The sequence below is a fragment of the Narcine bancroftii genome, chromosome 3 (assembly GCF_036971445.1).
Source record: "Narcine bancroftii isolate sNarBan1 chromosome 3, sNarBan1.hap1, whole genome shotgun sequence".
Taxonomy (NCBI): domain Eukaryota; kingdom Metazoa; phylum Chordata; class Chondrichthyes; order Torpediniformes; family Narcinidae; genus Narcine; species Narcine bancroftii.
The window spans coordinates 63,142,046-63,167,992 of record NC_091471.1 but is presented as its reverse complement, the minus strand read 5'-3'; the positions used below and the strand labels follow the sequence as shown (position 1 = coordinate 63,167,992).

Below are 25,947 nucleotides of genomic sequence, written 5' to 3'. Positions count from 1 at the left end.
AAGACATTACAAGGATTGAGGCTTCACCCTATCTTCATTAGAATGCAATCCAGGCAATCACAGTCACTTTATTAGGAAACGGAAAACTAAAGAACTACATTGGTGGAAAAATGTGGGTAAATAAATGCAGACACAACAGATAGTTATTTTGCAGAGTGGTATCGCACAAAAATATTTTTGCCATTGACTATATTCTACCAACCTACACCCACCTACCCCCACCCCTCCCCCAAGGAATTGTTTGAAAGGAAAACACTAGCACCCGCTGCCTCATTTGAAAGGTCACTTTATATTTCATTGAAGCTAAGTGAAAGCAATTTATCCAGAGTGTATTACTTTCGAGCATAGTCGATTTGTAATGTAGCAAACAGGGCAGCCATCTTTCACACAATAAGATCTCACAAACAACATGGACTGATTAATATTTTTCCACAAAATTGGTAAGACCATTTCTAAAAAGTAAACACTAAAGTCGGCAAAACACTGCAGTTCTGGAGAAACTCAGCAGGTCAAACTGCATACTTTATGTAGCAAAGATACACAACATTTCAGTTTTGAGCCCTTAATCAAGGTAACATTTCTAATTTTTCAATCCTAAATGGTTTTCCCCTCATTTTGAGCTGGACTCATCTAGTGGAAACATCATCCTATTATCAAAGTCCTGGAGCTCAACCAGCTCATATTTCAAGGCTCTGGAGCACAGAGGCTTACCTTACAGAGTCTATCTCTCAGAATAGAGGCCTATCAAAGGAAAACAATTCTTGTGAAGCTTCTCTGGACTCTCTCACATAAATAGTATAATTTTTTTTTCTGTCAGATGACCAGAATTCTACAATACTCCAGGTATAACTTCACCAAAGTACTGTATAATTGTAAGATCTTTGTTTTACACAAAACCTCTTTCAATATAGGTCAACCTTCATAAAGGTCATGCCTTCCCAACGGCTGTATCTGCAACATTAACTCTCAATGATATTTACAAGGATACAAGAGTACATTTTAATAACATTTCATTATCTCTTACAAATTGCTGTTCTCAACTTAAATGAATAACCGCACACCTTTCTTATACATTGAGGCATTGTGACACTGAACTAAATATCACCCTCATTGAAACATGAAAAGTATATGAAATTACCGAATTCATTTAAAAATTATATAGTTTCATCCGACTATGGAAGGGAAATGTTGTACGTTCATTCCAAATAACAATTTAACCTTTTTTACCCGACATTAAAATATTGGCCAACGTTCAGAAACTACACATGAAGGTTTCATCATACATTAAAAATGCTCTTGTAATCTTATTTTAAAGCTGTAAAACAGCACTGGTGTTATACATCATGAAAAGCCTTATTATATTTAGTGAAAGTATTGAGGAACGACAGAGAACTCCTTGGCCGAAATATGCAAAATGTCTTTGTGCCAGAAAACATTAGAGTTGGGAACTTTCATTGAGTCTGTCAAAGACAAAGAGTGTGTTGTTGAAATACTTACTTACTTCCCAACAGATATAGCAAAGATATTTGCAATAAGAGCCATTTTCAATTCTAACTTTAATTATTGTATACATAATGCAGATAATGATTTTGGCTTACAACAAATGAAACATGCCCCAAATATTGACATTAAGCTAATCTACTCAAAACTACCTACAATTTTATAAGACTGATGCAAAGAATATTACGGAAGTACATGAAAGTGCTTTTACTAAATCATCTACAAACATTAGGGTTACTATTTGTTGCATAAAAATTGTAATTTAGTTTCTCTTTGGCTTGGCTTCGCGGACGCACGTCTGCTGCAAGCTTGTTGGTGACTGACAAGTCCGATGCGGGACAGGCAGGCACAGTTGCAGCGGATGCAAGGGAAAATTGGTTGGTTGGGGTTAGGTGTTGGGTTTTTCCTCCTTTGTCTTTTGTCAATGAGGTGGGCTCTGCGGTCTTCTTCAAAGGAAGTTGCTGCCCGCCAAACTGTGAGGCGCCAAGATGCACGGTTTGAGGCGATATCAGCCCACTGGCGGTGGTCAATGTGGCAGGCACCAAGAGATTTCTTTAGGCAGTCCTTGTACCTCTTATTTGGTGCACCTCTGTCTCGGTGGCCAGGAGAGCTCGCCATAGAATACGATCTTGGGAAGGCGCTGGTCCTCCATTCTGGAGACGTGACCCACCCAGTGCAGTTGGGTCTTCAGCAGCGTGGATTCGATGCTTGCGGACTCTGCCAGCTCGAGTACTTCGATGTTAGTGATTAAGTCATTCCAATGAATGTTGAGGATGGAGCGGAGACAGCGCTGATGGAAGCGTTCTAGGAGCCTTAGGTGATGCCGGTAGAGGACCCTGATTCGGAGCCGAACAGGAGCGTGGGTATGACAACGGCTCTGTACACGCTGATCTTTGTATGTTTTTTTGACACCGTGAGCAGGAAAGGGCTTTGGCAAATACTAGAGCGCCTCGGATGCCCCCCCAAGTTCCTCAACATGGTTATCCAACTGCACGAAAACCAACAAGGTCGGGTCAGAATCAGCAATGAGCTCTCTGAACCCTTCTCCATTAACAATGGCGTGAAGCGAAACCCGCTCCCTCAGGTCGGTAAATAATGGACTACAAAAATGGCTCGCAGAGCCGAGTAAAAGTGCGCAACCGCGCATGCGCGAAGAAAAAACACACCGACGGGAGGGGGGACCAGCTGGGGAGTCGATCTCCACAGCCGGCAACGACAGCTGCAGAACACCTGCAGCAAGAAGAGACCACAGAAGACAATAGAAACAAGAAAGAAGAGGAGGAAAGGGCACCAAAGAAACAACAGATGGTCAACCCAGAGGAAGAAGAAGAGGAAGAGGAAGAGTACAGTGAAATAGAAGAAGAAAAGAAAGGCAAGGTAAAGGATATACTTGCTCTTATTAAAGGATACATGGAGTCATTTAAAGAATGGCAAACACAGGAATTTAAGGATTTAAGAAAAAGAATAAACAACACAGAAGAGAAAATAAATAAAATGGAGATGACCTTAACAGAAATGGGAAAGAAAATGGACAAGATGGAAGAGCGGGCAGTAGCAGCAGAAATGGAGGTAGAAGACTTAAAAAAGAAATTGGAGAAATCTAATAAAAAAAACTAAAGAGACACAAGAACTACTAGCTCAAAAAATAGATACAATGGAAAACCATAACAGAAGAAATAACATAAAGATAGTAGGCCTTAAGGAAGATGAAGAAGGCAAGAATATGAGGGAGTTTATAAAAGAGTGGATCCCTAAGACCCTAGGATGTCCAGAACTACAGCAAGAAATGGAAATAGAAAGGGCACATAGAGTATTGGCCTCTAAACCACAACCACAACAAAAACCAAGATCTATTGTAGTAAAATTCCTAAGATATACTACAAGAGAAAAGGTACTGGAGAAGACAATGGAAAAAGTAAGAGAGGGCAACAAACCACTGGAGTATAAAGGGCAAAAAATCTTCATTTATCCAGATATAAGTTTTGAACTCCTAAAGAAGAGAAAAGAGTTCAATACAGCAAAGGCGATTTTATGGAAGAAAGGGTATAAATTTATACTAAAGCATCCAGCGGTATTGAAAATATTTATTCCAGGACAACAAAACAGACTATTCTCAGATCCAGAAGAAGCACGAAAATTTGCAGAACAATTACAAAAATAGACAGAGGGAGGAAGACGGGTAATGAGAGTTAAAATGATCACAATTGATATGTATGCGGGTAAAGAGGTATAAGAGTGAATAGAGACAATGAGCATACATGAATGTATCTGTACTTAGAGGAAAATATAGATAGTATAGACAAGAATTAATAAGGGAAGGTAATGGAATAGAGAGAATAAGGAGGGAATTAAAAGAGTGACCTTTGTGACATATGAAAAGTTAAATCTTTTCTGGGGGAGGCGGGGTGGGGGGAAATAGCGGTCACTGCAAAATCAGTTGACGCTTGCGAGTGGATTCGCAAATCCAAATGGAGAGGGGAGATGTGGTTGTCCGACAAGGGATAAAGGACAACTCAGGAGGGGAAGGGGAGATTGGGGATAAAGAAGATAGAAATAGGAGAATAAGGAAAATGTTGGATGTTGTAGGAATGTTGTCTTATAAAGAGTTGAAAATAAGAAAACAGAAATGGAAAAGGAGGAAAGGTAATGATGGAAAAACGGAAAGAGAAGATAAACAAAATATAAAAGGGCTACGCTGAACTATATGTCTTTAAATATTAATGGAATACATAACCAAATTAAAAGGAAGAAACTACTAAATTTAAATGAATAAATGTATTCCATTAGAAAAAATAACATATAGGTTAAGAAATAATATTGAAATATTCGAACAAGAATAGGAGCCTTACATTAAATACAATAGCGAAAACCTACCGGGGACAAACATTACCTAAGTTGATGGAAGGAGAAGGAAAGAAAAGAATGGACTCAGTAGAATTTCTGGTGTAATTTTGTTGAATGACAACATTGTCTGACTGGCTTAATGCAACCTAGATTGTATACCTAAAATGGATGAGTTGGGGGGTGGGGGTTGGTTTGGGAGGAAAGGGGGGGGGAGAAAAAGTCACTGTATATGTGTGAAAAAGAAATAGTGTATATCATGGCTAATGTGAGTCCGCATCGGACTTGTCAGCCACAAACGAGCCTGCAGCTGACGTGGACTTTTTACCCCCTCCATAAATCTTCGTCCGCGAAGCCAAGCAAAAAAAGAAAAATATCATGGCTAATGTGATTTATGGTGTGAAAAATAAAAAATTTAAAAAAAAACAATGGCGTGAAGCAAGGCTGCGTTCTCGCATCAACCCTCTTTTCAATCTTCTTCAGCATGATGCTGAAACAAGCCATGAAAGACCTCGACAACGAAGACGCTGTTTACATCCGGTACCGCACGGATGGCAGTCTCTTCCATCTGAGGCACCTGCAAGCTTACACCAAGACACAAGAGTAACTTGTCCTTGAACTACTCTTTGCAGATGATGCCGCTTTAGTTGCCATTCAGAGCCAGCTCTCCAATGCATGACGTCCTGTTTTGCGGAAACTGCCAAAATGTTTGGCCTGGAAGTCAGCCTGAAGAAAACTGAGGTCTTCCATCAGCCAGCTCCCCACCATGACTATCAGCCCCCCCACATCTCCATCGGGCACACAGAACTCAAAACGGTCAACCAGTTTACCTACCTCAGCTGCACCATTTCATCTGATGCAAAGATCGACAAAGAGATAGACAACAGACTCGCCAAGGCAAATAGCGCCTTTGGAAGACTACACAAAAGAGTCTGGAATTTAGTTTGTACAGTTACAAAAACAGAAGCTTTTTTTTTTGCAAAAGACAAATGTGTAACAACAGAGTTTATTTTACATCCAGGCTTCTTTGACATGCTTTATTTTTTTCCATTTGTAGCCCAGTCAGACTCCTCTATCAAAACACAGAGCGCAAGTCCCACTCTGCCAGAGGCCTGTGGAAATACCACAATACAAAACAGCTGGAATGTTCTCAAATATGTATAAATATAAATTAGATTAGCAGTAAGGAAAACACATCTTACAGAATTTGTTAATATTGTTAACCATAGCAAGGCTGACTCAGTAAGACAAGGCAAGCGCCTGCTGCAGCAGCGGCAATAAACTTGAGAGGTCAGGTCTTTTCAGTTTGTGTGTAGTGAGATCATGACAGACTTCTCTGTGCATGCATTCTCAACATCTAAAGCAGATCCTCATGTACGAAGGCTCAAAGTTCCAAGCAAAATATAACGCAGAAAATCTGACCTCACAGTGAAAAAGCTCACTTTACCAAAGTACAGCCTGCATTGTAAGAATGAACAACCTAATCCTCAACCATTTTCTACTGCTTTTTGTCTTCATTTCGTTCCCCCAAAATTTCAGTAAATTACATTGGGATATGAAGGATCCAATACAACATCCAAATCAATTTTAAAAAAAAAACATCAAGTTAAAGATATGCCCTCTTCAACTGCAAATTATTCCCTGGAGTGTAGAAGGTTGAGCGATGATTCAAAATTATAAGGGGAACAGATAGAGTCAATGTGGATAGGCTTTTTCCACTGAAAGTGGGGCAGATTCAAACAAGAGGGCAAGGATTGAGAGTAAAAGGGGAAAAGTTTAAGGGAGACACAAGGAGGAATTTCTTCACACAGAGGTGGTGGGGGTATGGAATGAACTTTCGGCAGAGGTGGTAGAAGCGAGATCGATATTAATATTCAAATAAAGGTTGGATAGGAACACGAACAGTAGAGGTGTTGAGGGTTATGGGCTGAATGCGATTAGGTGGGAGAAGATGTTCGGCAGTGGCCTGTTTCTGTGCAGTAAATGATGATATGGTTTCAAAAAAGCTTACAATCCTCACTAAATTGGCAATATTTTACTTTCTACAGTAGGTCAGGATAGATCGGAGATTAACATCTCACTGAAAAAAAAATCTAGGCTGTAACACTGAGGAGTGCTGCAATGTCAAAGGTCCCATCTTTTAATCAACTTTTAAGATGGTCTCAATTAAGGGTCCCATCCTGAAAGGTTAACTGGCCATTTCTACCCGTGAATGCTACTGAGCTGAGTTCATCCAGCTCATTTAAAAAAAAACTTATGATATAACATCTGTACATTTTGGACAATTAAGATTTTGCTTCCCAAACACCTTTGGTGTATTCTATGCATTTTGAGCTTCAGATCATGAAAATCGCCTCAAAATGTTCTTATCACATACGTTTTTAAAAAATAAAACCTATTTTGTGATTTTCTGTCCTATTTAAAGTCTACTAGAATATTGCCCTCAAAGCAAGCTGTTTTAGTCAGTCCAAGCAGGCGCAGACATGGACACAGTGCAGGTCCAATGCAAATATTGTCTAAGACCTGGGCATGCTTAGGATAGAAGCAGACAGGCTATAAAAAGTAGCTCACAAATACAGATGCTGTGCATTACATTGATACAAATTGAATGCATGTTCCTCAGGCAATAGCAGCATAGTCAGTGTACTTAACAATAGCATTTATTGTCTGCAGGAAGATTCAATACAACAGAAATGTCATCAATGCAATACATTCTGCTACATTTGTGGCACATATATGCTTAATGCTAAATTCAATAAAAGTTAATTTAATGTTTCTACAACTTCCTACATGATACAGCAAATCTGAAATCATCTTTTTGTTCAGCTTGAAGTGGGACAAACCTTTTCGAAAAATTTGTAAAAACGATGTGACAGAATACAGATATGTTTTTGGGAGATAAATTGGGGAGGTTGGTTAGTGTGGGTCACATACTTTAAAAGAGATATTTAAAATACTGGAGCTCTGCTAATGCGAGACATTAGACCCAGAGCCTTTGCAAGGGCTTTGGAGAGTGCCCAAGAGACTTCACTAATGTTGTTTACAAAAAGGCAACAGATGAAAGAACTTGTCAGAGCTGCAGACTGTCTGCAGTGGAACTTGCTGTTCTAAGAGGGTCATGTGGTTTTGCACGCAGAGAGAGAAAAATGGGCTTTCTCAGAGAGAGAGAAGTTTTCCAGTGCTACAGTCTGCAACAGCAGCTGTGACTGGAACAGGACAAGCTGGCAAACTTGTGGAAAACCACATTTGGAAGACAGATTGTGAGTGTTTAGTTCAGCCTGGTCAAAGCCCTTGTGGTTCATGCAAGAGGAGAGGACTGGCTGTCTAATGTTTCACTTGAAATAAGAGAAACAAAAAGGAATTCTGTGGTGACCTGAAAGAAAGAGGTCATCATCTGGAGAACCCTGATGGGGTAAGTGTCTTTGCCAAGACACTGAAGTGGCTGATTAAAAAAAGGAATCAGTTGTGGTGGTCCAATTCTCTGAAAACTGACCAGAACCTTCCTGAGCAGTAACCATTTACCTTTCAAGCACCAAAGCCTAGTGAACTTTATAAATGTTAAATTCAGTGCACAGTACAAAAATTGCCTGCAACCAGTGAACTTGGAGGAATGAGAGGTGAGATTGGACTGTAAACTAAATAACTTTTCTGAACTTACACACACACACACACACATGCACTTAGAATTTGAAGGGAGTTAGGTTAGTTAAGTCAATAGTGATAAGTTAAAGTGTGATTCTGTTTTCATCTTTAAAGAAAATTAAAAGCAACTTTTGTTTAAGTAACCATTTGTCTTGGTGAATATCTATTGCTGCTGGGCTTTGGCGTCCTCTGGGCTCATAACAATAATGCCAGAGAAACTCAGCAGGTCAAACAGTGTTCTTTATATAGCAAAAATAAATATACATAAGAATCAACCTTGATGAAGGGCTCAAGCCCGAAATGTCAGTTATGGATTTTTATCTTTGCTTGGCCTCCTGAGTCTCTCCAGCATTGTGGTTTTACTTTAAGCATGGTGTCTGCAGATTTTCGTGTTTTACTTCTGAAGAAATGTGTTGTCCACTGTTATCAACCATTATTGCACTGCTACTTGTGAGAACTTGCTATGTGCAAGTTGGTTCGCACACTATGTACAGTGACTATACTTCAAAAGCATTTCACTGACAAAACCTTTTTTTTAAAAAAAATGCAGTACAGGCAATTCCCGGGTTACGAACATGCCCTGTTCCTATGTCTGTCTTTAAGTCAAATTCGTAGGCAAGCCAGAACAGGTACATACGGATCTTATTTAGTGGATTTACACTTTGGAGGCATGGTTACAAGTGTAAATAAGAGAAAAAAAATAAGCCAAATACAAAGTTACACATTCAACACAGTATTAATGGCAATGGGATGTGACTTTAAAAATGGTGATCAGCATTCTCCTCCCTTGAGCTGATGAACTGCTGGAGCCGCATGTAGTCCGTTGGTAAGTACGAGTTGTCTGCAGGGACTTACTGTACTGGGATAAGGTTTTAAGTACAGGTTTCCCTCAATTAACATTCTAGGAACAAAACTCCATTTCAAAACCAAAATTCTGGTTCAGTTTCAGAGCCATGCAATTCAATAAAAGATCAGATGGAGGAAGGAAGCCTGGAAAGTAACAAAGAAGGGATGGTGAGTCAAAGGGATCAAGGGGGAGGGAGTAGCATAAAAGTGGGACAAGAGTGTGTCACCTAGTTTTTACCTGCTCACCCACCTGGTTCCATCTGCCCATCAGTATCATACCCCTCCCACTGATTTCCCTGACACCTCCTTAGACTCTTTTCATCAACCTCTCCTCACATGGAATTTTTTCTTTGGCTTGGCTTCGCGGACGAAGATTTATGGAGGGGGTAAAAAAGTCCACGTCAGCTGCAGGCTCGTTTGTGGCTGACCAGTCCGATGCGGGACAGGCAGACACGATTGCAGCGGTTGCAAGGGAAAATTGGTTGGTTGGGGTTGGGTGTTGGGTTTTTCCTCCTTTGCCTTTTGTCAGTGAGGTGGGCTCTGCGGTCTTCTTCAAAGGAGGCTGCTGCCCGCCAAACTGTGAGGCGCCAAGATGCACGGTTTGAGGCGTTATCAGCCCACTGGCGGTGGTCAATGTGGCAGGCACCAAGAGATTTCTTTAGGCAGTCCTTGTACCTTTTCTTTGGTGCACCTCTGTCACGGTGGCCAGTGGAGAGCTCGCCATATAATACGATCTTGGGAAGGTGATGGTCCTCCATTCTGGAGACGTGACCCATCCAGCGCAGCTGGATCTTCAGCAGCGTGGACTCGATGCTGTCGACCTCTGCCATCTCGAGTACCTCGACGTTAGGGGTGTGAGCGCTCCAATGGATGTTGAGGATGGAGCGGAGACAACGCTGGTGGAAGCGTTCTAGGAGCCGTAGGTGGTGCCGGTAGAGGACCCATGATTCGGAGCCGAACAGGAGTGTGGGTATGACAACGGCTCTGTATACGCTTATCTTTGTGAGGTTTTTCAGTTGGTTGTTTTTCCAGACTCTTTTGTGTAGTCTTCCAAAGGCGCTATTTGCCTTGGCGAGTCTGTTGTCTATCTCATTGTCGATCCTTGCATCTGATGAAATGGTGCAGCCGAGATAGGTAAACTGGTTGACCGTTTTGAGTTTTGTGTGCCCGATGGAGATGTGGGGGGGCTGGTAGTCATGGTGGGGAGCTGGCTGATGGAGGACCTCAGTTTTCTTCAGGGTGACTTCCAGGCCAAACATTTTGGCAGTTTCCGCAAAGCAGGACGTCAAGCGCTGAAGAGCTGGCTCTGAATGGGCAACTAAAGCGGCATCATCTGCAAAGAGTAGTTCACGGACAAGTTTCTCTTGTGTCTTGGTGTGAGCTTGCAGGCGCCTCAGATTGAAGAGACTGCCATCCGTGCGGTACCGGATGTAAACAGCGTCTTCATTGTTGGGGTCTTTCATGGCTTGGTTCAGCATCATGCTGAAGAAGATTGAAAAGAGGGTTGGTGCGAGAACACAGCCTTGCTTCACGCCATTGTTAATGGAGAAGGGTTCAGAGAGCTCATTGCTGTATCTGACCCGACCTTGTTGGTTTTCGTGCAGTTGGATAATCATGTTGAGGAACTTTGGGGGACATCCGATGCGCTCTAGTATTTGCCAAAGCCCTTTCCTGCTCACGGTGTCGAAGGCTTTGGTGAGGTCAACAAAGGTGATGTAGAGTCCTTTGTTTTGTTCTCTGCACTTTTCTTGGAGCTGTCTGAGGGCAAAGACCATGTCAGTGGTTCCTCTGTTTGCGCGAAAGCCGCACTGTGATTCTGGGAGAATATTCTCAGCGACACTAGGTATTATTCTATTTAGTAGAATCCTAGCGAAGATTTTGCCTGCAATGGAGAGCAACGTGATTCCCCTGTAGTTTGAGCAGTCTGATTTCTCGCCTTTGTTTTTGTACAGGGTGATGATGGTGGCATCACGAAGATCCTGAGGCAGTTTACCTTGGTCCCAACAAAGCTTGAAAAACTCATGCAGTTTGGCATGCAGAGTTTTGCCGCCAGCCTTCCAGACTTCTGGGGGGATTCCATCCATACCTGCTGCTTTGCCACTTTTCAGTTGTTCGATTGCCTTATATGTCTCATCCAGGGTGGGAACCTCATCCAGCTCTAGCCTTAGGGGCTGTTGAGGGAGCTGGAGCAGGGCGGAATCTTGGACTGAGCGGTTGGTACTGAAAAGAGATTGGAAGTGTTCTGACCATCGGTTGAGGATGGAGAATAACCTACTGCAAAACATCGAATTTTGTGACTTGTTCATGACAATAAGTTCTGATTCTGGATGGATGAACCCTCACTTGGCAATGTCTTCTGAGCAATTGTTCAGGTTCATAAACCCAATCACAGTCATAATTTCTTCATTCACCATTCATAACCCTAACTCAAAAGGCACTTATGTGGCTACCTTACTGTTGGACCCCTTAACATTTCAGGAATGGTTTCTTCATTTCAGAATTCAGTGAAAATGATCTGCTAAGTCGCCCACATACTGTGAAAAACAGAGCTGGGGCCTGGGCCCCTAGCTTGTATCAACTGGTGGTTATGGGACAAGAGTGCTACCTGGATCTTGTTAGCAAGGTCCTCAATGTACACTGGCCATCCAGGCTGATTGTGAATCACGAGCAAGGCTCTATTACCCAGGTTTAATTAATACTTTACCAGACATCTTCATGTCCACCAACAATTTTTATATGTTGGCCTCTGAACAATCCAAAATCCTGCTCAAGACAACTCATTTAAAAAAATCAGAAGTCTCCAACCTCATTTTGTGTTAACTCTTGTCCATTTAAATTGCACATGGATCCAGTTATCCTCTGCCCACATAGAACAAAGACCTCCTGAGTTCCTCCAGCATTTCTATATTTTACTGTGAAAAAGTACAGCACAAGAACTTCAGTCCACCATGTGTGCCAACAATGATGCCAATCTAAATTAACCCTATCTGCCTACACATGGACAGTAGCCCTCTGTTCCCTGTCTGTTCATGTGTCCATTTAAATGCCTCTCAAATATTATAAGGGCATACAATTCTAGCACCTTTCCTGGCAGCATGTTCCAGGAATCTCTTTGAAACTTTCCCCCTCACCTTAACCTATACCCTCTAGTATTTGGCAATTTCCACTCTAGGAAAAATATAATCTACCTGATCTTTTGTATTTCATTATTTTTTAATACTTTTACAAGGTCCATTCCCCCCCCCCCCCCATGCCCCAGCTTCTGATGCTCCAGTGAAAATAATACCATTTGTCAATCATCTCCACATTGCTAGTTCACTTCAATCCAAACAGCGTCCTAGGTAAACTTCTCTCCAAAGCCTCCAACATCCTTCCTGTTATGTATCAATCAGAAATGCAAGCAATACTCCAACTGTGGCCTAACCAAAAACTTTAAACAACTGAAAACATAACTTTTATACTCAATGCCCAAACACGAGCATGTGGTCCACCTTCTTAACCAACTGACCACGTGTGCAACTTTCAGGGAACTTGTCGCCATAAGTCCCTCTGTCCATCAATACCCCTAAGGCTTCCTGCATTCTCTGCATACTTTATTCTTGCATTTAACTGCACAAAATACAACAACTCCTACATGTTGGATTAAATTCCATTTGCCAATCCTCTGCATAAATGTCCAACATTCTGCTGTATCCTTTGACAACCTTCTTCATGATTACACCAATTTTCACATCTACAAATTTAGATATTGCTGAGTTATCCTAGTCTCCCCCCCCCCCCCCCCCTGTTGATATGAACGCCAAAGTCTGCAAGCCCTAACGACCACAATTCTCCACAACCATTGTAGTAGTGTTGAGTACCCATCTTTTTTTTCTTTTTTCTTTGGCTTGGCTTCGCGGACGAAGATTTATGAAGGGGGGTAAAAGTCCACGTCAGCTGCAGGCTCGTTTGTGGCTGACAAGTCCGATGCGGGACAGGCAGACACGGTTGCAGCGGTTGCAGGGGAAAATTGGTTGGTTGGGGTTGGGTGTTGGGTTTTTCCTCCTTTGTCTTTTGTCAGTGAGGTGGGCTCTGCGATCTTCTTCAAAGGAGGTTGCTGCCCACCAAACTGTGAGGCGCCAAGATGCACGGTTTGAGGCGTTACCAGCCCACTGGCGGTGGTCAATGTGGCAGGCACCAAGAGATTTCTTTAGGCAGTCCTTGTACCTTTTCTTTGGTGCACCTCTGTCACGGTGGCCAGTGGAGAGCTCGCCATCACACTGTGAGGAAACACCTGCAGCAGTGAACACAGGAGGAGGTTTGGCACACATGTTGTTTCCCCCTTGGCTGGCCACAACTCTCTGTAGGTATAGTGGTTTTAATTCAGCAAAAGTCTACAACCTCTTGCTACTTGTTGGATTAATGCAGACAGTGATGTTTCTGCAGCTGTCATTCAACACTAGGTCAAATTTTCTCTCATGGACAGCGTGCTCTCATTCTTGGCACTGAAGGAATATGGGATAAGCACGGAAGACCAGGTTGTAGATAGGTGCATCCCCACCTGCCAGTCACTGAATTTTGTTATTTCAGGCATTTTTGTTATTTTAAGTTTTCATTCTGGCCTTGAGAGTACAGTATATGCAGTTCAGTGTTACTCTGAGATGAAGCCGGTTTGTGAACAAAGAGGGGTAGGCACAGTGTTCAGCTTTTTATTCACACCATGCGAGTGCAAGTGAAAAAGATGCCCCTTGGAAGGATTTAGTAGCACACAGAACAGCCATACTGGCTGAGGAAGCTGTTATGTTGCAAGTTCTATTTGGCCAAATTTCCTGTTTGTGATGAAAATGCCAGGTCACCTGCATTGACAAAGCTACACGTATTTGGCTGGAATTTTTTCATAAACTTTAGAGCAGGGGGAGCAAAATATTTCTGTCAGTCATCCATCCTTCCAAAAGGAACCTTCAAAAAATAACCCCAATCACATAAATTGGAAGATTCAATATTTTTTTAAATTAGTCATCTATATAACTTGAACATAATCCTAACAGTGTCAAAACTAAATATACTTTTTCAAATGCATTTAAAATATTTAAATTTCATTCAATTAACATCTAAAACAGAAAATCATAGTATCCGGAATACAAAATATACTGCAACTCATTTGCTTTTGTTTATTCATTTTTGCCCAGCATCAAAACATCGGCTTTTAAGAATTCGCCATAATGACAGCCTTTGCGATCAAAACCTTGCAACACACTTCTTGGAAGCAATGTCATTGAAACACTGAGTCATTTAAGATAAAGGGGATGGACAAGGTTGCAGATGGGCTAACAATGCAATATTTTACAACACTCTAATCATTACCCAAAGTAACACCATACTTTTTGGAAACTAAAGCAGGTCCTGGGGAAGCATTTATCCACTCAATAAACTAGTTCACCTCTTCCAGTTCCAAATACAGGCCAGCTGTGGAACAACAATCCTACAAACCCACACTTCTCTTGGCTTCAAGCTATTAACTCAATATTTAAGCTCACGGTGACATTGGTTAAGGTTACATTCGATTATTTTATCAGTAGCTGAACAACAGCACTTAAATCGTTGCAGATAACAAGCCTTGGATGTTTCCGTCTCATTCAGTCAATGATGGCCATGTGCAGCATAAACTGCAGATGCTAGTATCTTAGGCAGATAAAAAAACTGCTAGAGGAACTCGGGTCAGGCACTATTGATGTCTATTGATATCTGCCAAGTTTCTCATTCAATCCTTTGTCTTCTCAAGTTAAACAATATTGCATTAAGCACCTTGCATAACTGATAACAAGGAAATACTCCATCAGCTCAAGGCCCTATTGCTCAGCAACTGATTGGGCTAGAGTTCTCACTTCATCTAAAATATTGAAACAGCTCTCTAGAAATGGTGCACATTCATTTTGGGCCTCGTACATTTTAATCTCACATTAGTGAATAAAATTCACGATGGTGGTCTGAACTGCTCAGTACATTATCATTCCTTAAAGGTGCCCCTGTGTTCATCGCTGGTGAGGAGATATTGTTTCCAATTCATACTGACTGTGGTCTTCTGATGAGAAAATCAAGAATCCAGTTGCTGGGGGGGGTTTAAACCTTGTTGAGCTCCATTCAACCAACATTTATTATTATTGCCACCAATACAAATAGTGTAAAACCAAGTTCTGTTCTCGTATGAAACATGCCGTACTGGGTAAGAGCCGGGAGCCAATAATGCACTGATAAGCTCAAAAATAGCTTGAACATCCTTAAGTTTTATGCCTCAAAAGCCATTTGTCTCATTCTTGCTTGGCTTCTGCCTCAGAAAGCTCACGTAGAAACACTTCATGCAGGCACTACCCACCATTTTGACTTATCCTGAAACATGCAAGCCACTGAATGACTGTAGACAAAAAAAAAAATCACCCTTACATCAGAAATTGCATATGTGCTTGAGTGAAAAGAACCAACTCAGGGAACCCAATTCTGTCATCTACCAGAATGGACTTTTGGAGGAACGACCTAGAAGAACCCTATTGTTTTCCAACACCTGCAGCACTCAGCCGCAGAATAATGAACAAATCTACAGCTCAAATTCAAAGAGATTATAGGTTACTGCCTTAAAGGATTCATTAAAAAGGTACTGTGCAAAAAAGATCAAAATCTGCATTGAACAAGGAAAAATTTCATGATGCAATCAAAAGGTCATTGCATTCATCTTATAAAAGGACATCTGAAACTTCAAGATGTCAAGTAATTCACGAACAATTGAAGCACTTAACCCACTGTCACAAACCCGGATACAACTGTGGAGGATGGGTGGGATCGATCACATACAAACTGCATTTCTCAAAATTGTCAGCAAATTATCAAAAATATTGTTATCTGCTGCTCTCCCAAGTGTAATTGTAGAACAGAGTACCTAATAATTTGGGGTTGTGGGACATGGGACAGAGGTTAGCAATCAACATTCATTCATTAATTTCTCGGCTCCTGTTAAGATGTCATACATTCCAAGATCTGAAAAATGCAAAGATAATTTCCAATCCAACAATAAAGGGGCTAGGGAAGACCTCAGAATGTCCTCGCAAAAATAGTTACACCAAAATTCAGTCAGAATTCAAACTGGACAACCCACAGCTGATGTTCTTCCCTTTTGTATTTGTTGCAAAAACATTTAAGCACCTCTCCTCATAACATCAGTTGATATGACAAAAATCTACAGTACAGTTAAAGCATCTAAAAGGTGCTGCTGAACATTAGCTGTCCACCAAAGATGCTTCTTCAGGAATGAAAGTGTCTGCATGGAAACCAGTTTGAAGCAAGGTGGCATCATGGAGCCTGCTATTCTTCTTCAAGTTTGCTTTGAAACAATTTCAGAACAAAATGTTTGACACCTTGTTGACTAATTGTAATTTGCTCTTTGCAAATGGTGCAGCATTCCTCTCCAACATACATGATGAATTGGAGATCAAGATAAACAAGTTCTCTGATGCACAATCCAAGTTCGGCATGGAAATTAAAATCAGGATGATAGAGTACCAGTCCCAGCCAAAACCTACAGCAACGATGCTGCTCTTCTGTTTTCTTTCTTTTCCAATATTTTTATTGACATTGAAATTTCACATCCAAAAACACAGAGTGGAAGGATGGAAGACTGACAGAAATGTTTTGCTCCCCCTGCTCTAAAGTTTATGAAAAATCCAGCCAAATACGTGTAGCTTTGTCAATGCAGGTGACTTAGCATTTTTATCACAAACAGGAAATTTGGCCAAATAGAACTTGCAACATAACAGCTTCCTCAGCCAGTATGTTAAAAGTAAAAAAGATACATTACACTTAAATCATACAATTTCATCCAAGGTATCCCACATTTTAATCAAATAAATAATATTGATATTATATTACAAAAAAAAAATCTAAACCCATTCCCAAGAACCTTATGTTTTCGCAGCGGAACCTTTACCTGCTCATTTACCAGCTTAATGCAAAAATAATGAAGTCTCGATCACCTTTGGCAAAATTACATTGCATGTCTGAAACAATATGCTACTAATTCTGAAGACAAAATTGGTCTGTCAGGCTTGTATGCTCGTTAGCTTTCTTTATAAATGTGAAATACTCGAAGCAGAAGTTAAGATTGAACAAACAGTTTCACTGTCTTCGGAAATCAGAAGTCCAGCGATTAAAAATAATCTAATATAAAAATCTTAAGACACTCGAGACAATAGTTTGTACAGTGATGGACTCAACAAAAAAGCTAAGGTTGTGCCTTCATGATGTGTAGATAACAGATCAAAAACATTAATGGCTGATAAAAAGATTCATTAATTTAATGCAATATTAAGGAATTTATAATCAAGCTTTGATAGGGCAGGGTCTTTTAATGAGGAAGAAAATTAAGAAACAACATACAAAATTAAATACAGGTATGAAGATTCCATTCAAGAGTTCAGAGGCCATAAAACTACCATCAGTGTTGGTGGTTGAGGTAGACAAGCATACCAAAATTCAAGATTAGATTCAGTATTTTTGTCAGAAATAACTTGGCTAAATATGGATTAAAACTATTTGATTACAAAAGGACACATTTCAGTTTTTTTTAGTTGATTGTCCTTGCAAGTTCTAACCTATTCATTCTCATTGAAAGACCCATTACCTATTGTTTGGCCGCAGGCATTGGCAGTGTCTCAGGATCCTTAGGCCTCTTCCGTTGACCACACGCCCGAGGGCGGCAACATATACTGAGCCAAAGGAGCGTGGTAGCACATGCATGACAACAGCTTCAGCCAGAGTTGGCGTGCCCGCCAGTACGTATGCGCCATGGACTGGATCAATGCATGCAAGCTTGGCTCAGCCCTGGCAGCAAGCAGTTGGAGCCAGGGCCAGCAGGTGCTGCAATGAGCATTCACGTGGGGCTTGCATGCATGGAAAAGTAGGTTTGTTAGCCCACGTCGTCAAATGGGCGATCTGAGGAGGACGAGTTGGGTGTTGTTACAGGGACATTAGAATGTCACATGTTATGATTAATTGGTATTTTGCTAGAACATTACTTGCTTATACAATAGTTTTTCGCTACTGATACTGAACATTACAACAGATGTTAGCGCATTTGTGTTTGTTTAATAAAGACTGAGAAAATTCATTTGGGCTTCATTACCGATTCATTGAGGAAACACGTTGTAGACAAATGCCTCATTTAGCCTCCAAGTAACTATTTTATTGATCTAAGTCGCTATAGTTAGTCCACAGAAAGTATTGTTGGAACGGGAAATAGAAGATAGAAAATAATCCCTCTTTATTTTGGAGTGACAGTGAATACACCAGCCATCTTGGAAAAGCCTCCAGCTTGTGGCAGTAATCCACATCCATCGGTCTAAGTATTGGCCAGAGAGGGATCTAGAGCTTCTAACATTATAGCAGTGTCCTAAAGAAATTTTTGTGGAGCCATTTCTCGAAAATCAGTGATATTATAGACAGATGCAGCAGTGGAAACTCGCTTGTTGTCAGCAGCACTTTACAGCAGAAGATTTAGGTCTGCGGACCCCTTCTGTGTATTGGTGGCAAGTTTTGAACATAGTTTGGATTTTGCTGCCGCTAGTCCATTGGGACTGTTGATCTGGCTTGTGAAGTGCATGCTTGGTGCTCAACGGACAGTGGAACAAGACAAATAATATGGCCACATCCGCCACCAGCGTTGTTGCTAAGGAGCAACGTATTGAAGATGTGAGGGTTGCTGATCTCTGATCAGAGCTGAAGCAACAAAGGTTAGATACAACAAAAGACAAAGGTGCTCTCATCACTGAACTGAAGCTGGCAATTAAAGAGGCAGCTTCGGTTGATGAGTGAAGACTCCGCGAAAGCACTGCAGATGATGTCAGCTGATTCGAGAGTCAGTGGTACAGAAATGGCTACAAATGTCACAAAATGTCGGCGAGGAGGACGAAAGGGAAAGGGATGTACGATTCGAATTTGAGAAGGGTCAGATTTCCAGGCAACAACTGACACAAGAACATAAGAAATAGGAGGAGGAGAAGGCCATCTGGCCCATCGAGCATTCAATAAGATTATGGCTGATCTGCTCATTGATTATTTACCAGAAGTAGATCCAGCAGAAAACAGTGTTTATAGCTTCGGTTCAGACAGTAGTCAATCTGGGGCTGGTAAGGATAACTGCAAACTCTCAATAGTACCAGGTCAAGTTAAGGCCAAGAACAGGAATGCAACAGTATATACACATGCATTTCTTGTGCCAGGAAGCAGGAGAAGCAAAAGAAATTCCAAAGTGTGCTCCGGGGTAACCCGTGCTTCATCTCAATGTATAAAAGTTCAGGCTGAGTTGGCTGCTCTTCAAACACAACAAGATGGACCAGGAGGAACAGCTAAGGAAGCAGCAATTAGAGCTAAGGAGAAAAAGGGAACAATTGGATCTGAAATCAAAACCTGTTGCTAAGAAGACTGAAGTGAAAGTACAAGTTTAAAAGGATTTGTTGTTCAAAGTGACCTACCCAAGAGGTCTGATGGTGAGAAGTCATCATGTGAAATTAGAGCATTTGATGCTAAGGCGGAACCTTTTTGTACCATGATTTTGCAAGGACATGGACAAATCCTCCCTGTTGCCAGGGCTCGAACACCAATAATCACCCCCTCATCAGTTGCGAAACTTGATGAGTTGTGGGAACAGCAAAAGACTGTAAATAAATTCACTTCTGAAGAAAACAGATCAATGTGAAAATAAATCAAAGGCATCTAAACCAATGTTGAAGGAATTATTTTCATAATCATTAGATGAAAATGAAGTACTAGAAGGTGTTGCAAATTCTGCTGGTGATTATTCCTGTGTAATTGAATTAGAGGCAGGACTAAAACAAATGGCTGCAACTGCCTTCAGAGAACAAAATGTTGAAAGGGGACTTGGAAATATTGGATAATCATGAAAACAAGAAAGATTTAATTGTAGATAGAATTTGCAAACCCAGACAGCAGAAGAATAACTGCAGAATTAATAGTTACTGAGGAAAGAGATTCTGCTTTATCAATATACAAAAGATTGGAGGAGATTCTTCTTTTGAAAGAGAGCAAATTATTGGTTAATTACACAAGACAGCTGACAACAGAATAAAATCACAAATATAACTTGAAGGCCCAGCTAATTACAATGCAGAAAGAAAGAATGTAACAAGCAAGATGAAGAAATTCAAACACTTTGAGTTTCCTACAGCAGGGCTGAAAGCAGAAGTACCAATGTATCACGTGATCTTTAAACTCCAGGTCAAGTTAGTAGCTTCTTGGAAGATAGTGAGATCATTACTTTCTTATTGAAAGAATTGAAAGCAGAGAGAGAATCTATTAAAGGGTTTCAAAATAAACTGTCAGAAACTGACAGTGAATTAGAAGTTGCAAAACTGAATCTGGAATTTGCAGGCAATAGAAGCCACCAGAGTGGTTGAAAAGGCAGCAGTTCTAGTTAAAGAGATTTGTAGAAGCTATAAGTGGAACCAGTCTTCATCTTTACAGAAGGATTCTAAAAATACTGCGAGTGTTGAGGAGTTTGAAGAACTAATGCCATTTGAAGCTTACCATATCTATGACCAACCAACAGAAAGAAAAGGGTGAGCAAATCTGTTGCAGGGAAAGTTAAAGAGACTGGTTTATTAAAATCAAGAGAATCAGATAAATCTTCAAAATCTGGTTCTAAAACTTCAAATTCTTACTATGAGAAGAAGAATTCTGAAGAAAACCAAATGGCGTGCTGAAGATGTACCTCATGTTAAACTCAAAAGGAAAGCGGTGTCTATATGAGGAAGATCTTAGGTTTACTGGTCAACATTTTAACTCAAAGATTCTATAGTAGAGGGAAAAACAAATTGACTTTATCTGGGTTTTTTTTGCCCACTGCACAAGCCATAGACAAGAGAGTGGTACTAAAGATCACTCTTTTCAAGGCTGTGCTGATAACCTCTGGCCCTATTACAAATTAAGAAAGAAGACCTGTGTAATGTTCGAATGTTATGTGTTAATTGTTATTTATACATCATTGTACAATTATGTAATTATTATTAGAGACATTACATCTCATTATAGTAATTAGGGGATCCACGGGCATCTTCCCATTGTCCGCACGCACAGGAGCTGGTACTATTTATGGCACCAAAGGTGGTGCATGCACAGCGGCTTCAGCTAAGGACAGTGTGCCCGCCAGTATGCAAGAACCATGGACTGGGTCGATGCATGCACGCTCGGCCTTGGCAGCAAGTGGATGGAGCCAGGGCCAACTCATACTGCCATGAGCGTGTGCGGGGGGGGGGGGGGGGGGGGGTTTCACGTGTGGAAAAGTGGTTCGTTAGCCCAGATCATCAGTTGGGTGATCCAAGGAAGGCGAGTTAGTCGTTGATAATTTCTGTCGACCATTACATTGACTGTTACACAGATGTTATAACATTACAAGGATATCAGAACATTACATGCTACATGTTATAATCAATCAGTATTTTGCTAGAACGTTACTTGCTTCTATAGTAGTTTTGTTTTCTATTGAACTTTACTACATACGTTAGCACCTTTGTTTTTTTTTTAAAGACAAAAAAGTCATTTGGGCTTCGTTACCGATTCATTCAAGAAACTGTCACAAATGCCTCACTAAGGCGTCAAGCGACTATTTTATTAATCGAAGTCACTACACTCACCAGAAAATTTTTTAAAATTCTACAAACCGAATTCTCACTTCATCAGATAAATTTATTCTTCAAAAGCTATTAAAATATTTTAAACACAACTTTTATAAGAAAGAAAATGCATACATTCTCTGAAGTAACCTACAATTTTCATGATTATTACTAAATTTCAGATTTTTAAATTGATTCTTTCCAAAACATAACAAATTTCAATGACACGATCGGGAACATTTCTGCAACATTACATTTATGATTTTATACAAATAAATAATAATTCTATTTAACAACATAAGTACTTGACTATCATTGATCATTTCTCTGACCAGAAAAACTAGTTGGGTAAAACCAAAAAAATGATTAAACATTGGTTTGGGGTTGCATGCACCCTATTCTATTTATTTATTTATTAGCCCATCCTGTTTCAGTGAAAATGTTTGAAAAAAATCTTTAGCAGTGTTCTTATTAATGGAGATTCTAATTTGTTTAAGTATCAGGATCTGCTGATCTCAACAACAAGGAACCCAATTAATGAGAACAGAGATCTGAATGTTGGATGTGGCCCTACGTTAACCACTTACACGTCTCAAAAGTAAAGAACACCATTGCCATTTGAAACCTTGAAGAAGGGCTCAGGCCCAAAATGTTGGTTATACATTTTTGCTATCTATGGGCTCTGCGAGACCTGCTGAGTACCTTCAGCATTTTTGTATTTTACCATTACCACAATCTCATCAAAGCACCAGTTACTAGTGCAAATCCTTTGCTCAGTGTAAAGATGCCTGACCAACTTCAGAAAACTTCATTAAAATTTCTCCTTTCTCTTTCAGATAATGAAACTCCAATAGATTATTGTTATCTGAGATGCACCACTTAAAACACAAGCATCATCTACCACTTTTCCACCCAACTCTGCATCCTGTCAATGCCCTTTTTTAATCTACAACAACCTTTCTCGTATCGATTCTTCCAAAAGTTAACCCCATCTTTCCAAGACACTGCTCTTGGTTAAAATTTATAGCAATCTCTATTTCAACTCTCTCGAAGCAATTACAAATTTATCACCAACAAAAACTTGCTTTAAGACCTCACCTCTTTCATTGAATATTCAGTTCTGCTTTAGCATTACTCACCTAAAACCCAATGGCATAAAGTCTCTTTACTCAATGCACTTTCTCCAGCATGTTTCCTTCTAACTCGCTGCAAACTTACACTAAGTAATGCACCAACTTCTATTCCAAAAATCCAGTGACATGGTTAGTGACTATGTGCATTTGAGTTACTGTAACTTTTCAAGGGATAATCTCATTTATTGGTAGCACTGTTACAAATTTCTTCCAGGTTCCAGGTTTCCCACATTAATTTTTACCACTAAGATCATCTTGGTCTTCTGCAACTCACACATTAGGCAGCCAGTGACGGCAAGCATCATCATTTCACTTAAGCTTTCAAAATCAAAGACAGCTCTTAAAATTGATCTGAAAACGGTTTATTACCAGTTGTGCAATATTCAGAAACCAGCATGAACATGCTGCATTCCTTCAAAAGAGCTTCAGGTAAAAAGAGTAAATTTAATTAATTCAATAAGAACAACATGAGGACACGATTCAGGAGAAGCCATCTGGCCTTTCAAGCCTACTCGACCATTCAGAGCATAGCTGATCTACCTCAACACATTTTTCCACACCATGCCCAAAAATCTATCAATCTCTGTTGAGAATTAATTCAATGGCTGAGCTGCCACAACTCTCTGGAGTAGAGAATTCCAAAGATTCAGAACTCATAAATCAGAGAACACACGACAGCATAGTACAAGACCTTCAGCGCTTGATGTCATGATGACTTACATATTCCTACAAAAAAAAACTAAGACCCTCTGTTTTTTCTTTCATCCACGTGCCCCTAATGTTTCAGCCTTCACCACCACCCCTGGCAAGGCATTCTATGCACCCACAACTCTGGGTTTAATTTTAAAAAACCCTGATGTCTCCCCTAAACTTTCCTCCCTTCACTATGTATAGATCTCCTTTGGTGCTTGCTACTCCCATCCTTGGAAAAAAACCCACTGGCTGTCTACCTTATATAGACCTCTCATCACCTTGTAGACCTCTAACAAGTCACCCCTCATCCCTCGAAAGAGAAAGTTCCAGCTCGACTAACTTTGCCTCACAAGATTTATTTTCTAATCCAGGCAACATCCTGGTAAATCTCCTCTGCACACTCTCCTTAGCTTCCACATCCTTCCTATAATAAGATGACCAGAACAGCACACAATATTCTTAGTGCAGTCTTACCAGAGATTTGTAGAGTTGCAAAATGACCTCCATACCCTTGAACTCAATCCCAAGACTAATGAAGTCCAACATTCCTTAAGCCTTCTTACCTATCCTACCAAACTGCATGGCAACCTCGAGAGATGTATGAATTGGACCCCAAGGTCACTCTGTTCTTCCACCCTGTTAAGTAACCAAACATTAACTCTGTACTCAGAGTTCAGGTTCGACCTTCCAAAATGCATCACCTCACACTTATCTAGATTGAACTCCATCTACCACTTTTATACCCAACTCTGTATCCTGTCTATGTCCTTTTGTGACATACAATACCCTTCAACACTATCTAGACAACCTTGGTATCATCCACAAATTCATCTATGCCATTTATATATATATTTTTTTTTAATCACAAAGAACAGGGGTCCCAGAACAGATCCCTACAGAACTCCACTAGTCACTGGCCTCCAGGCCTTTCCATCCACAACTCCTCTTTGCTTTCTACCTGCAAGCCAATTCTGAATCTACAGCCAAGGTTCTATGGATCCCATGCCTCATGACTTTCTGAACAAGCATCTCATGGGGAACCTTGTCAAATGCCTTACTAAAATCTAGATATACCACATTTACTACCCTCCTCAAAAAAAATCAATTAGGCTCGTGAGGCACAATCTTCCCCTCACAAAGCCACGCTGACTATCCCGGAGAAGTTTGTACTGCTCCAAATGCTCATAAATCCTGTCCTTAAGAATCCTTTCCAATCGTTGGCTCACCACTGACTCAAGACTCACTGGTCTACATTTCCCAGGATTCTTCCTATTTCCTTTTTAAACACTGTCTGAGACTCAAGAGTTTCTTCATCAATTTCGTCCAAAACGGCCGACACTATTTTGAGATTGTGATCCTCAAGCCAGGCAACATCATACCTGCATTCTCCCCTGACAAGTCCTGCATCCCTGTAGGTTTCAAACAAAATTCCAGAAGGAATCAATTATTGACACATGCCTGAATGAGATCTTGGGAGTTAAGCCATAACAGAAACCCATTATTCGACAGATGAATAACTTGAACTGTATTATACAGTAACCCTAAAACGTGAAATTCAGTTTATAGTAGTGATGTTAGCTCTTCCTAGACCCATAATTATCCACATCAGATTTCCAACAGCAAGTCTGCCTCCATGAGTAATGACACTGCTGGTTCAATGTGCCCCCACTGCATAAACATGTGTAGAATCAGAGAAGGGGGGGGGGGGTTAAAACGTCCAGAGATAAAGGTCATCAAGCCAAGTCACTGAGACTTCTGCCATTAAATTATCATGGCCCTGCATGATAATAAACAACTTCCTCGGGCTCTACATCGCTTCTTGCGACCACAAAACTTTAACACGCCCTTCGAGTTAACCCATTTCGTAAAATTATTTTTCAAGAAAGTCACCCCGCGGGCTACAAAGAACAGGAAGAGATGCAGGTCATCAAACCTGATAATGAGAGAAACCACCCACGGCCCCAGGAGCGGCACAGAACGAATTTGCCACGTTTCTTCGCAGGTCGAAAGGGGGGGGGGGGGGGGGGACGACTTAGAACGGGATGTGTCTTCTCCTTCTACCCCTTAGTCGGACCCACTCGCGGCATCTTCCGGGTGCGACGATGGGAGAAGTTGGGGCAGAGCGAGAGGTTTGATTGCAGCAAAGTAACGGGTGCGGGAAGCTTCTCCCACCCCCCACCCCCCTTCACATCTCCCACCCCCACTTCACACCCCCCCCCCCCCCCTTTCACACCAACAAGCAGCCCGTCCAGCGGGGCTGGAACTCGGCACATCCCACACCCAGCACTTCCTACCGTCTCCGGCGAACTGCAGGCGAGTGGCGCTCCCACCTCCACTCCCCCGCACCCCTCCCAGAGTCCCACCAACACTGTTCAAAATTGCCTTCTCCCCTCCTTCCACCGAACCCTCCTGCCCTGACTGGTGAACTCACCCTCTCTGCCGCAGCTGAGAGAAGTTTCTCCGCGAGTTTGCTTCACTTCCAGCTGCTCCTGCGCTCAGTCGCGGCGCATATTGGTGCCGCGGGCAGGGGAAGAGAACCTCATCGCCCAGAGTCCCGGCTCCACCCCTCGCTGCGTCCGGTCCACGCTCCAACTCGACGTTGAGCACTGGGCGGATCTGTGGCAGGGCTTGACTGGGCT

General features: G+C 41.2%; 1 protein-coding gene across 1 annotated transcript in view; it reads right to left on the bottom strand.

Moving 5' to 3' along the window:
* Positions 1-25,885, bottom strand: part of tln1 (talin 1) — a 301,850-nt gene extending 275,965 nt beyond the window's left edge. The window contains exon 1 of the mRNA XM_069924188.1: positions 25,740-25,885. The gene's annotated coding sequence lies outside the window, so the exon portion shown is untranslated. The remainder of the gene's footprint in view (positions 1-25,739) is intronic.
* Positions 25,886-25,947: the final 62 nt, after the last annotated feature.